This window comes from Nicotiana tabacum, chromosome 5, assembly GCF_000715075.1.
Source record: "Nicotiana tabacum cultivar K326 chromosome 5, ASM71507v2, whole genome shotgun sequence".
Lineage (NCBI taxonomy): Eukaryota > Viridiplantae > Streptophyta > Magnoliopsida > Solanales > Solanaceae > Nicotiana > Nicotiana tabacum.
Genome location: NC_134084.1, coordinates 161683325 through 161698110, shown reverse-complemented (window position 1 = coordinate 161698110; position 14786 = coordinate 161683325).

The window sequence follows — 14786 nt, the reverse complement described above, 5'->3', positions numbered from 1 at the left end:
GCCTTTTATCTATTTGATCAATTCCCAATAGTCTAATCTTAGCTTTATTTAGCATAATTTAGAATCGTAGTATTATACAATTAGAAGTAACATCAAAACCCAAAATGTTTAGAAGTGTAATTTGGAACAAATACACAACTCCACTTTAGATAGACACTCAAATCCAATATCTAGCTCCCTGTGAAAATCGATCCCAACCTTATCGGGTAAAAGCTTCTTCGACCTCTCTCGCTACTCATTAGTAGTGCAGGGTTGCCTCGATCAACTTTTTGGCGTCGTTGCCGGGGAACTAACAGTTCTGGCTATCTATCTAAATAGTTTTGTGTTTTGTTCTCCTTTCCTTCTTTGTTACTAATTTGTGTGTGTCACAACTTCAGGTACCAAATGACAACAAATGCTAATGTCCCTCTTGGAAATATGATTGCGGGGGAGGAGGTAGATGATGTCGGAGATGATGAGGTGCCTATTGTACCTCAAGGACAATGTAGAGGCCGCCAGGACAATGCTAATGCCAACGACAATATCCCAGACTCTCCTCCGCCACCTCCAAGAGTGGATCCTAGAGTGATTCTTAACCAAGGCTATGCAAGTGCTATTGTCCCATACCAAATCCGGACGGACAATTTTCAAATAACCAATGTGATGCTGACATTACTAGAGAAGCGTGGGTATTTCATGGGCGCTGCCAATTAGAATGTTTACAAACATCTCAAGGGGTTCGTGGATACCTGTTGGAGGAGCAAGCAAACTAATGTGTCCGAAGATGCACTACAGTTGAGACTCTTCCCATTCTCACTTAGAGGGAAGGCATTGGATTGGCTTGGGCGATTTCCCAACCATTCCATCACTACTTGGGATGAGTTGGCGGATAAGTTCATTGCAAAATTTTTCTCACCGGGGCATATGGCTGCATTGATAGATGAGAACTTGGCTTTCAAACAGGAGCCAACCGAACCTTTGCATGAGATTTGGGAGCGCTATAGAACAATGGTGAAGGAATGCCCCAACAATGATATGACCGAGGCGATGATCCAACAGACTTTCTACCGGGGCATTAATACAACAAACCAATGCACAGTGAACCAACTTGCTGGGGGCAACTTCATGAAGCTGTCTTATGATGAGGCTTGTGACATTCTTGACGAGATGGCTAGCACTTCTTCTGCTTGGCAAAGTAGAGCCAATGTGCCCCATGATGACCCCACGGTTACTCATTTGCACAAGGAGTTACATGATCATGGGCAGGCTATAGCTGAGTTGACAACTACAATGAACCAACTAGCAAAGGCACAGTTGAAACAAGTTCAAAATCCTCGCCAAGTGAATGCTATGGAGGGTGTCAACATGATAGTCAACAAAAAAAGACAAAGAGGGTAACAACACCAAGGGAATTCGGAGTAATTTGATAATGATTGTGGGGGATTACAAGATGATGGTTATGATGGGAAAAATGAAGAGGTGCAATACGTGAGTAATTATCAAGGCTAAAGGAGAAATTCTTCCAACCAACAATAATGGAGACCCCAAGGCAATTGGGGCAATCAATAACAAGGCAATGGTAATTGGGGGAGAAACAACCAAAACTCCAACTGGGGAAATCAGAACAACAGTCAAAACAATCAAGGAAATTGGAATGGTAACAACAACAATTGGGGTGGTAACAATAATCAAGATGGATGGAACAATGGCAACCAAGGAAACCGGGGGCAAGGCTTTCAAAGGCCCCCAATATACCAACAACCGAACAATCCGCCTCCATTTCCATCCCAAGGTCCTAGTTCTTCTAACAATGATATGGGGAGAATTGAAATGATGAAAAAGAATGCAGATTCTGATGCGTAGTTGGCTTCCCACAATACTTCAATCAGAAACTTGGAGGTGCAGTTAGGCCAAATCTCACAGTCTTTGAATACTCGTCCTAAGATGACTCTACCTAGTTACATGGTAGCGAACCCGAAGGGTGGGAACAATCATGTCATGGCGGTAACTACAACGAGTGGACTAGGCGGTGATGTGATTGCCTCCAAACAAAAGTAAATTTTGACTGATGATGTTGAGTTGCAAGAAGATGAAGTTCCTTTGGTAATTGAAAATGTGATTGATGACAATGTGAACGAAGAAGTAAGGATTGATATTCAAGATGCCAAGGTGGAAACTCAAAATGACGTGAACCCGTCTAGGGAACACGTAATAGACATACCAGAGCTGATTGTGCCTAAAGCCAAGGTACCTTTGCCAAGGCCACCTCTTATCCTCAAAGACTCTTTAAGCAGAAAAGTGAGAATCAGTTTAAAAAGTTCATTGACATGATGAAGAGCTTATCCATTAATGTGCCTTTGGTGGAGGCTCTTGAACAAATTCCGGGCTATGCTAAATTCATGAAGGACTTGGTGACAAAGAAACGGTCCATGGATTGTGAAACTATAAAGATGACTCACCAAGTTAGTGCTATATGTCACACCTCCGTTTTACCTACCCCGGGAAGGGTATAAGGGAGTTTTTCTATTTTAAGTGACAATCGAAACGGGATTAATTATTTATTTAGAGTCGCCACTTGGGATAATTTATGGTGTCCCAAGTCATCGGTTCAAATCCTGAGTCGAGAAAAGATTGACTCTATTTTATAGTTCGCGAATACAAAAATCCGGGTAAGGAGTTTTGTTAATCCGGGAGAAGGTGTTAGGCATTCCCGGATTCCATGGTTCTAACACGGTCGCTCAACTATTATTATTGGCCTAATTATATGATTTTTACATGTTTTTAACCTATTGTGCATTTTTAACTTTTTAGCCGCTTTTAATATTTCGGGAAAAGTTCAAGGTTATTTAAAACACATCATAAGCCACGCTACATGAAATGCACCCGTAGTTCACGACACGTTCTATTTAACCTTGTTGGAAATTAGAATCGGGTCACATGAAATGTACACCCATATTTGGAAATTATTTATCACAACCAAGTCACGAGAACCGTACCCGTAGTTGTAATAATTTAATTGCGTGCCTAATACAAACTACGGTGTTCATAATTATTATCCTAAGTTAATTTTGAGGTTGTTTGAAAGATGGGATTTATGGAAGAGATCATTTATGGAGGAAACACATTGTGCCTAAAGAATTATCCACATATTGAACAAGAAGCATTGAACTAAATTGGTCAGTCATGTACTTGCCAACCAAAATTCCAAATTCAATCTTTTAAGGCTTAAATCAGATTGCCCCTTGACGGCTTATGTCATCAAGCTTTAATCACATTCAGACTTGTTATAGTCCAAACAAGAAATATTCAAATACTAGCTCTGCCTCTGTATACAAATTGCCTTCAATTACTACATGATAAGAGCATATAATCAAAATGCTATTATGCATACAAAGCAATGCCAAGATTCAACAACTATGAACTATTCAAGAAATGTTCCAATCAACTACTAAGCAGAAGACAACAAGTTTTTTTTCTAAGTTCGTTAGTAGCACTATCAAATCCCAAAAAGAAGATGACTTTAATTCAAGAATCACTTTTATGTCCAATCAGTCACACGCTGGCCTTTGTTCGGAATTTTTCCTGTTTAATGACTAACACTACTAACTCATAAATACAGTAATTGAATTTTACAGTGTTCATTCACCAAATTCAGAGATAGCTTCAATCAATATATTTATGGAAAATCAAGCAGAATACGGAGAATCTTCCAACTAACCTTGAAATGATATTTCAATTGATTTGTTGAAGGTTGAGGTTACAAATAGATTTCCGGCATCAAACTTCAATCCGGAAAAACACTAATGTCGAATCTAAATCAGAACTGCAAATTAGGCTACCACGAACGGACCTCGACCGACAACGACCTCAAAATCAACCAAACTCCATCAGTAGCGAGAATCGAACACCACCGGATAAATCGACAGGTATGACCCCAAGTGGAAAGCGATGTCGTGAAGAACTCGATACAAAACAAACCCCTTAAACGCACACCATCATTTAGGAATCAAAATTCAAACTGAACGTGAAGAACATAATTTTTGTTTTTTGGTTTTTCTCTCTATCTTTTTAAAATTTAAACGCAGAATTGAAGCGCATTAATAGAAATCCATTTTTGTATGTATTTTTTCTTTCTAAAATCTTAATGAAAATAGAAAATTCGGAGAAGAAAGCTCAAAAAAAGAAAATCAGTGTTCTCGAACCTAGCTCTTTCTTCTTTCCCAAATTTCTGTGGAAATAAACACTAAAGAACTTCGTCTCCTCACTCGGTCCGTTCTTCTCGTGTGTCCGGCGACTGTAAACGAGATAGGGGGAGTGTCGTTGTTGATTTGGCGGTGAAGGGAGGAGCTGGCAGAGATGGGGCGGGACTAGGTTGTCGCGGCTGAAGATTTGAGGTGTGAAGAAGAAGCTTATAGTTCAGGGGTCGCTTAGGTTACTGCTGGGTGTTGTTTTGGTAAGGTTGAAACTGTGGTAGAAGGCTGCTTCTTCTCCTTGAAGATGATTGATCGGGGGGTGGGGTTCTATTGTGTTATCGGCACAGCCTTTGTTTTTGTGTGTATAGGTCTTGTATATTTCCAGCTCTTTTTAGGTCTAGCTCCTTAGGCATTTTTTTTATCTCATTGTAGGCGTTAGGTCTAGCTCCTTAGGCATGTTTTTTTAGCTCATTGTAGGCGTTAGGTCTAGCTTCCTTTTATAGGTTTAGCATTTTAGAGTTATATTTAGGTTAAGGGGTATGGGCCTAGGATTTATGAGCTTGAGAATTATGGGTTAGGTCCAAAAACTAGGCCTAAAAATGGGTCGCTTGAGCCCAAATTTTATTCTTTCCCCGCGAATGAGACTAAAAATACGATCTCATTTATTAATTAATCCTACTTAAGTAAAATAACCACTAAAATAAGAGTGGCTGTTAAAATAAAACTATTTTTGGTATTTTTCAAAATTAAAAATGACTACAAAACATTAATGAACCTATTTTTTTGTAATTTTCGTTTTCTTGTAATGAAGTAAAGTAAAAGAGTAAAAATGATTTGAAATAGCTATATTAGGCCTAAATTAAATATTTACGTGCTAAAATATAAAAAATCTTGGGGAGGGTAAAAAATCACATGTCTACAGCTGCCCCTCTTTGACTGGAAACGCGAAGAGTTTCCAGACGAAGAACGACTAGACAGGTTTTTTGACCCGACCCTTATTTAAGGAGACCAAAACTAAGAGAAAAGGGGAATTTGACTGAGCCATGGTATCCGAGCTGCCTACATATCCTTGGCTATAAAGGAATCAGGCCACGTGTAGTTCAGAGGTGAGTGAGATGATGGAGTATACCAAGGTGGAGAGCCAGTCAAGGTGCCGTTCCGCGGTCTTGATGTTACATCAAAAATCAAAACATGAAAAAGACTAGCTAAGCCTATCAACTACGAGTTACAAGATTCATATCTATAAGTCTTCTGAAGCTTGATCTTGAGTCTTGAGTGGTTCTTCATGCAGACTTTAGATTTGAACCTTGACGCTTGCTAGTTGCAGGTGCTAGTTCATCCTTCTTCAGCTTTTCGGATCAAGACCAGGCATGCAGTGCTTGTGACCTCGGCCATGTCTTGAGCATCCCACATCTTTCATCAACTTCTGCATTTGGATTAACTTCTTGCCTTTATCGTTTTTTCTTTATTGTGACTAACTTCTATTGATCACCTCGGACTGTTGACTCGCATTCTTGCTGCGAGCTTCTTTTGTTACTGACTTGAATTATATTCTGAAGTGACTTCTCTTATTCCCCAGGTAGGCGCCTGATCGCCAATACTCGACCTATTTTCCTTCGAAACTTGCTGCTTTCCCTTTGTTCTCTAGGTGGACTCCTGATTGCTGTCTTCCTTTGAACATTGTTGCTTCCCTTTGTTCTCCAGGTGGGATCCTGATTACCAACACTTGCGCTGCTTTTCCTCGATACTTGAACTGTTTCCCTTTGTTCTTCAGGTGGGCTCCTGATTGCTGAACTTCTTTAAACCTTGCTGCTTTCCCTTTGTTCTCCAGGTGGGCTTCTGATTGATGTCTTCCTCTGAACATTGCTACTTTCCTTTTGTTCTCCAGGTGGGCTCCTGATTTCCAACACTTGCGCTGCTTTTCCTCGAAACTTGAACTGCTTCCTTTTGTTCTTCAGGTGGGCTCCTGATTGCTAAACTCCTTTGAACCTTGCTGCTTTTCCTTTGTTCTCCAGGTGGGCTCCTAATTGCTGTCTTCCTCTGAACATTGTTGCTTTCCCTTTGTTCTCCAGGTGGGCTCCTGATTTCCAACACTTGCACTGTTTTTGCTCGATACTTGAACTGCTTCCTTTTATTCTTCAGGTGGGCTCCTGATTGCTGAACTCCTTTGAACCTTGCTGCTTTCCTTTTGTTCTCCAGGTGGGCTCCTGATCGCTGAACACTTGCACTGTTTTTCCTTGAAACTTGAACTGATTCCCTTTGTTCTCCAGGTAGGCTCCTGATTGCTAAACTCCTTTGAATGTTGCTGCTTTCCCTTTGTTCTCCAGGTGGGCTCCTGATTGCTGAACACTTGCACTGCTTTTCCTTGAAACTTGAACTGCTTCCCTTTGTTCTCAAGGTGGGCTCCTGATTGCTGAACACTTGCACTGCTTTTCCTTGAAACTTGAATTGCTTCCCTTTGTTCTCCAGGTGGGCTCCTAAATTCTGAACTCCTTTGAGTGTTGCTGTTTTCCCTTTGTTCTCCAGGCGGGCTCTTGATTGTTGAACACTTGCACTGCTTTTCCTTGAAACTTGAACTGCTTCCCTTTGCTCTCCAGGTAGGCTTCTAATTGCTGAACTTGAACTACTTCCTCTTGAGACTGCTTTTCCTTTGAACTCTCTTCCCTTGCTCTCCGGGGGGTGCCTGATTGACAAACTTGATCCTCTTTCCTTTGAACTTGTATCGTCCTCCCTTTGTTCTCTAGGTGGGTGCCTGATTTCATCACAACAAACAAAACAAAAGAAATCTTTTTGCTCCAGTTCGATATTGGGAGCATCTGTGAGTAGAATAAATTCTAAACTAAAATCCTTTATACTGAAAATTTCAAACCAAGCCTTATCTCAAAAGTGAAAAGCTTAGATGCCAAATTATACTTCCCAAAAGTAGCCCTCTCGTAAGACCTTGTCATTTGCGATGGTCTCAAAACTTACCAAATCCTGTTATCTATAAAGGTACTGGAATTCACTACCGAGCTTGTATGGTACCTGCTTTCCTCACGGAGGGTTTCTCCAGAACAAACTAAATTTCCTGCCCCTGTTTCAATCAAAGAAAACTTGTGAGTTAAAACATGGTGGTTGGTTTGTGGTCTTGACTTCGAGGGCGATTGCTCCTTCAACTCCCATGATAACTTCGATTTCAGCTCGAAAAACCTTGCATGTTTAATGACTGACCACTTTCTCTGTCACCTTTATCACGAATTATACCCTTGATCCGTTCAAACCCAATACCATTCATCTGTTGCATTGTGCTCATGCATTGACATATACTGAACCTTTGTGTTTCACATGAATCCCAAAGCACGTTGATTTTTACCAACTCGATGCACTTGCTGTTTTTTCCTGGCCTTGGCCTTGAGGTCTATTGCTCATTCACTTGCAATGTAGCTTTGATTTCCACTTGGAAGACCTTGCTTGTTATTGGTTAACCACTTTCTCGGTCAACCTTATCACAGAAAATACCTCTGATTCGTTCAAACCCAAGTCCTCTATTTGTTGCATTGTGCTCATGAATTGACATATATCGAACCTTAGCGTTTCACATGAACCCCAAAGCACGTTGATTGTTACCAACTTAGTGCGCATGCTATTATTTCCTGACTTATGCCATTTTGATGTGCTAGCCAGATCCCATTTTGTGCAATTGGAAAGCTGGTGGCAAATTTTGAAGTCATTTCTCACTTTTTCTGACCAAACAGACTCAGGAAGAGGGAGTAAACAAGACAAAAGGAACAGAGTAAAAGACAATGGAAAGAGATGATTCCTAACCAGAAAACTACAAAGTAGAAACTTATCAGATGTAGATACCAACTCTAATGACCATGACATGCACCTTTGGATTAAGTGGCCTAATCTGTCAAGCAAGTCTGATGTTTAACTCTTGTTATACCCCTAAGCCATGAAACTGGGCTTCAATGATCCAATTATTCAATCTGATTCCCGATCCTTATTCGACTTGTAGTGCCCGAAGGGTTTTCACTATCAAACGTCTCTTATTTTGTTATTTCTCTCGACTCATCGTCGCCTTACGGTGCCCGTGAAGGTTTTCACCAATGAGACTCTCTCATTTTGTTCTTTTCTTCTTATTTCCTCCGATTCTGCAGATGACAAGGCATTACCCATAGTAAAACATCATATACCCTTGACATGCCTTAAACTCAACACTCTCAAAGATTATCTTGGAGGTCTTTTTTGGACTGTAATGTGGCTTTTGAACAGGATTAGAAAGAAAGGATATCATAAAGGCTCAAAGTAACTATGACAACGAGGTTATTTATTTACAACTTTGGAATCCATTCTAAAAACTTTGCCCCAATTTCTAAAGCAAGGGAATTTTATTCTTTTCTTTTTGAGATGGAATTTCTGCCCACTCTCGACTTCGTGGGATCATGAAATATTTTATTTGGTGCGACCGAACCGTGAGGCTGCCTACGTATCTTGTGGTGACAAGAATCAGGTCGAACGTAGTTCACAAAGATACGTTTTGTTGTTGCTACTTTTCTTTTTCTTTTGTTTTCTTTTCCTTTTTTTCTTTTTTTTCCTTCTTTTTTTTCTTTTTCTTTCTTTTTCTTCTTTTTTCCTTTTTCCCTTTTCTTTTTCTTTCTTTTTTTTTATCTCTATTTTTCTCTTTTTTTTTGAATCTTCCTTTTGGAATGAACTTCTAAAATAAACCTATGGGGACCTAAACTTTTTTTTCTTTTTTCGTATGACTCTAACTTGATTCCAAAAGAGGGAAGGTAAAAAAAAATTAGTACAGGCTCAAAAAGGGTATAGAATTGTATAAGTGTTTCGGTAGCTGAAAGAGGGCCTCCCAATCCCTGAAAATGCCAAGTACAACACATGCAACTTGAAATGAAAAAGGAATAGCGTGCACAATGTTTCTTTTACAGCTTTGACATTGATATCAGTGATATGTTTTCCATTATTTTTGTGCCTTGTCAAGTACAGAACCCTCATTGAGTGATTCCCTCTTCACAATGGATATCCTCCGTCAATTCAGAGACAACTTTCTTGACTTTATCATGTAACTTGAGATGCACTTGAACTCAAAGTTGCTTGCTTCAAACTGTCTGGGATGCACTCTCCTTTAACGAATTCTTGTCACCCTATTAACTTCCCAAATTATCTGCCCCAGTTTCACATTGTTCGAACTTCAAATGATCTTAAAATGTCCAAATATGTACTTATTTCCCTCAAATGTCCCTATCATCTTCAAAATTGTTTAATTGCTTCATGATTAAACTAACTTTAGAACCATACCTAGAATTATGTGTGCATGTCATGTCATTAGATCCAGCATGAGAAGAAAAACTATAAAAGGAGAAGAGAACTAAACAAAAAATGGCCAAAAATAACAGAAAACAGGAAATTGTATTAGATAGACGGTGAAAAGGATTTGGACAACAAGACAAGCAAAATAAACTGGGGTACAACCTTGGAACATAACCAGACAACACTAAACGAGCTACTACGACTAAACAAAACTAGGCAAAATAAAAGGATAGAAGAGTTTGAGTCACAAAACAATATCCAGATTACAACCCTGAAAATAACCCGAACAACAGAAATGAAAACAAAATAAACCACCACAACTCCTCCCCGGGCCAATGCAAGAATGGAGCATCTTTCCAATTACCAAACACGACATCTTAGCCACTGAGTTTCGCATCAACATTACTAGGACCTTCACAAGTCTCCATCACATTGACTTTAGCAAATTGCGTTTGGGTCCCTTTTGCCGGCTCGTTCTTAAGATCAAACTCTGATAGTGCTGAAAGCTTCACAACATGTGGACCTCTGAGGATCTCAGAAGAATTCTCATATTCCTTTTCAAAACAAATCATGCCCACCATATGCGTCTCATTATGAACATGCGATGTACTTTGGCTAGTGTCTACTATATCTGGATTTTGCACGACAATGTCACCTACATAAATAAGCTTCTAAATTGTATTTTTCAAGTGCCAACACTTTTCTGTGCTGTGACCCGGGGTATCAGAGCAATATGCGCACCTTTGATAAAAATCAAACTTCTTTGGCAGAGGGTTTGACATTTTTATCTGAATCGGCTTCAACATGTCCAATTGCCTCAACCTTTGGAACAAACTGGCATATGATTCTCCAATAGGGGTGAAAGCATTTTCTTTTTTCAGTAGTCTTTTCAGTTTGTACTCTAGCCTCGGTTGGAATCTTTTGTGGGCAGATGGATGATATGATTGAGGGGGCGGGTAAGACATTTGGGGAAGTGGTGCGGGCCATCGCGGGCCTCGTAGGTGTGGAGCATATGGTGGTGTATTGTGGATAGGGTACTGGGAAAGTTATGTACAACTTTGGGGGAGGAGAGAAGTAGCATTGGGGAGGATCATCTGGTGCACAAGGATATCTATGGGGTCAATGTCAAGGCTGAAAGTGTTGAGCAGGAATGCCTAGTGGATCATCTTTTCTATTTCTCTTTCTTCCACCCGAACTTACGGGGATATTCTGAATGTCTTCCATTGTATCTTTTAATGCCGAATAACTCATGATTTTGCCTGACTTGATTCCCTCTTCTACCATCTCTCCCATTTTTACCACATCATTGAAAGGTTTACCCAAGGTCGGAATCAAATGACTGAAGTAGGTGGGCCTCTGAGCTTGTAGGAAAAGCTCAACCATTTCTTCTTCACCAAATCGGGGGGCTGACTCGAGCAGCTTGCTCCCTCCATCCAAGCCCAAAATCCATAAAGCTTTCTTCCGGCTTCTTTTCCATTTTAGATAGGGATGAGAGGTCTGGGGTAATGCCTAATTTGTATTGAAAGTGTCGAACAAAAGCTTGAGCCATGTCACCCAATGTAGGCCACTTACCGACATCTTGACGATTATGCCATTACAAAGCTTCCCCAATCAAGCTCTTACTAAAATACGCCATCAACAAATCATCTTTATCGCCAACACTTACTCATTTTACTGCAATAAACCCTCAAATGGGCTACCGGGTCTCCACATCCATCATACAAGTTAAACTTTGGCACTTTAAACCCCACAGGCAGGCGAACGTCAGGGAACATACACAATTCTTTGTCAGACATGTTAACCAGTCTCTCATCCCTTGCATGTTCTTTAAGGACTGTTCTATGCTTTTCAGCTTCCTGGACATCTCATCTCGCCCTTCTTTTCCTGTGATCTTTTCATTTTCAACATGAGGCTCACCCCTAGGGCTCTGCTTGTATGAGTCAGGAACCTTGTGGGCACCCTCTGCGGGGTAATATTGGGCATCATGAGCTTTGAGTAGGTGTTTATTATTGGAGATAGTGGATAAGACATGAGGGCAATTGTTGGGAAAGGTAATTAGAGGATGAGTGATGGAGCTACTAGGGTGGTTGGGAAAGCTGTGATAAACGAGTAGATCTAGAGAGTATGGGGGATCATATGGCACTATGACCGGAGTTTGGGTAAGGGCAGCGTCTAAGAAGCTAGGTGGTGGCGGGGATGGTGCCTTCCCAGTCATTCAGGCCTGATACATATCCATCATATGTTGTCTTAACATCCTTACCTCATCAGCCAAACCAGTGTCCCGTTCAACCAACTGCTTTCGGGCACCGATATCAACCAACCCAATTCTGTTGTTGTCTGCCATTGCCTTTTGACTTTATGTTTTAGAGAGGCACAAACCAACCACTCGTCTGCTATGAAGATAACAAAATGAAGTCATCATGTTAGTTTTAGGGCATTTAACATAATATACACATTATGTGCAATGCACCTAGTCACAATTATTGGTTCTAAAATGACTTCGAGGGTATGAATGTCATTTGGCATTATCCTAATTTATTCGTTTCAATCCTCTCTTTTCTTTGCTTTTTTAGGACTTGCTTACTCATTTTCCTTCCTCTTTTTTCTAATTATCACTCTTTTCTTTCATCTCATTTCTCACATCCCGTAACTTCATGTCCTTTTATCTTTTTTTCCTTTTTTTAATAATAAAAATGATTCAATCGAACCCTATGTAGGTTGCCTACGTATCATGACGCCGCATGAATCAAATCTTTGGGTAGTTCTGGGGGATAAGTGTAAAAATAAACAATAAAAAAAACATTTTGGGGTTTTCAAATTTTTCATACTCGTCCTACAAAATTTAATCATAAAACCTAACAGACTCGAAAAGGGAGACTAACAGACTCCAACGGAAAGATACAAACTCAAAAACATACTAACAAACTCCAACAAAGAAAGTGAAAATGCAGACTCGAATGAGAATCATGAATACATCAATGTCTCAACTGCTCCAAGGGCTCGCGGGACATCAGCGGTCTCGCCACGGGCCTACGCGCCAGATCCCCTTTAAGGCACTCTAGGTCACTCATTATTTGGTGCACAAAAGTCATTACCGCAGCGAAGAAGGTGGTTCTAGTCATGTCTTCACATTCGTGGCATTTCATGATGATGTAGTCAGCAATGTCTCTAACCCTCTCCCTGATGATACCCTTTTCTTGGAGCAAGCGCCCTGTTTGCTGAGTCCTCTTCCAAAATTTGTTCAGCTGTATGATTTTGTTCTTGGAGCTGCTGCAGATCTTTTTCTAACTGCGACATCAATGCGTAACAATGTTCTCTTTCTGCTTTGACGCTTTTAGCTTGCTTGGTCATCTCATTTTCATGGGAAGCCAACCTTTTCTTCAAATTGGTGGCGGTTCCCTCATATTTCCTTTTCAGCTGCTGGACAAACTCTGCTCGCCCCTCTGCGTTATTTGATAACTGTGCCCGAGCTTTCGCCAGATTACCCTCGGATTTTTCCAGATCATCATCGCACTCAGCTATTTTCCTCTTGAGACCCCTTATAAGTCTTTCATCCTTTTGGCTCCTTTCCTGATTCTCGACAGCTATTTTCATTTTTTGAATCTGTGCTCGAAGGGCCTGGTTTTCTTGAGCTAATTTCTTCTTTTCTCCTTCATCGGCAGCGACCTGTACACTTTTGTCAAATTTAAGATCTCGGATCTGTCCCTCTAATTTTCTTATTGTGGCTCTATAGTTTGCCTCCTTTGCCAACCAATCCCATTGCTCCTACGCTCTATTAGTGAATTGTTGGACATGGGGTCTTTTTGTAGGTCGTTCGGGCTCTAAATGGGTTTGAGACCTTTTAACGTACCAAGCTGTGTAACTAGGCTCCGATTCGCCTTTGAATAGATCTCGTACCTGAGTCTTTGTCTCTAGGAAGCTACATTGATGCCAAATTCGAAGCACCCTTTCTTTTGGGAAAACAGCTTTTGGTTCCAATTCAATAACCTACCGACTCAAATCCTCATCGTATGGGATGGTCTGGTACCTGCCTAACTGATGTAGAACTCTGTGCGGGGCATAAGGCTACATGCTCCGGAGACCCATCAATAGAAGAAAACACACCTTAGCCGACATATAAATGACTTCACTGACCGAGAGCCACCCGAATGTCCATTCAATCTTGTTTGTAGTCAGAGAGCTCAAGTGTGCATACCATGCTTCCGTACCGTGTGGAAACTCATAGCCTTCCACCCGTTGTTCATGTTTTTCAATGCATTCAAGACCGGTCATACCGCAGTTCATGTACCCCAGACGGTGACAAAGGTGTTCCTCCATTTAGAGTTGTAGAAGCATATTGCATCCTTCAAAAAACTTTCCCCCTTCTCGGCAGACGGTTAGGGCTCGGTAAATTTCCGCCAAGATCAACGGTACAATGGTGCCATTTGCCTTCTTAGTCATGAAGTCGACTATCCCCACAAGCTCTAACTCTATGTTTCCATCTTTTCTAGGACAAATCAAAACACCCAGGAACGCCACTATAAAAGTTAATCCTCGTCGAGCTTCCCACTTATCTTTATTTCCCGAGTGAATAAGACCGGTATCTGGAATTTCAAATCGCAGGGATTCCCGTATCGTCGGTACAAGAAATAGAATGTACAGAATCCTTCGACCAAATTTCTGTCTTGAACTTCCCGACTGATGCTTAACAGGTCCAGAAATTTATGAACAGTCACTATTCTAGGTGCCACCGGGTATTGATTTATGAGATTCTCACTGAAGCCAGCGTAGCCCACTATCTCCTCAAGCGTAGGAGTTAACTCAAAATTAGAAAAATGGAACACATTTTGTGCTGGGTCCCAGAAGGGTATCAAGGCCTCAATTATATCCTTCCTTTGGATTAATCTTCAAAAGCCCAACAAGACCACCCAAAGCTTTTATCACAATTTTCTGCTGACTTCTCCCAAATCATGTCACCACATATGTAACTCTAACGGGATCTCCTCACGGACCATAAAAGGTTCATTTTCAATTTTGCTCATCCTGCACATTTATTTAAGGTGATTGATTAAAAGACTGTGATTTACTTTGACTCAAAAAACACCCATTTTCACAAAATTTAAAACATTCTAGTACTAAAAATCAAAGAATAAGATAATAATAATAATAATAATAATAATAATAATAATAATAATAATAATAATAATAATAATAATAATAATAATAATAATAATAATAATAAAAACAATTTTAGGGCTGTTTTTATTAATCAACCAAAATTTGAAAAGGGACCCTAGGTGGCTATTCTTTCAAAAATAGCCTTCCGAC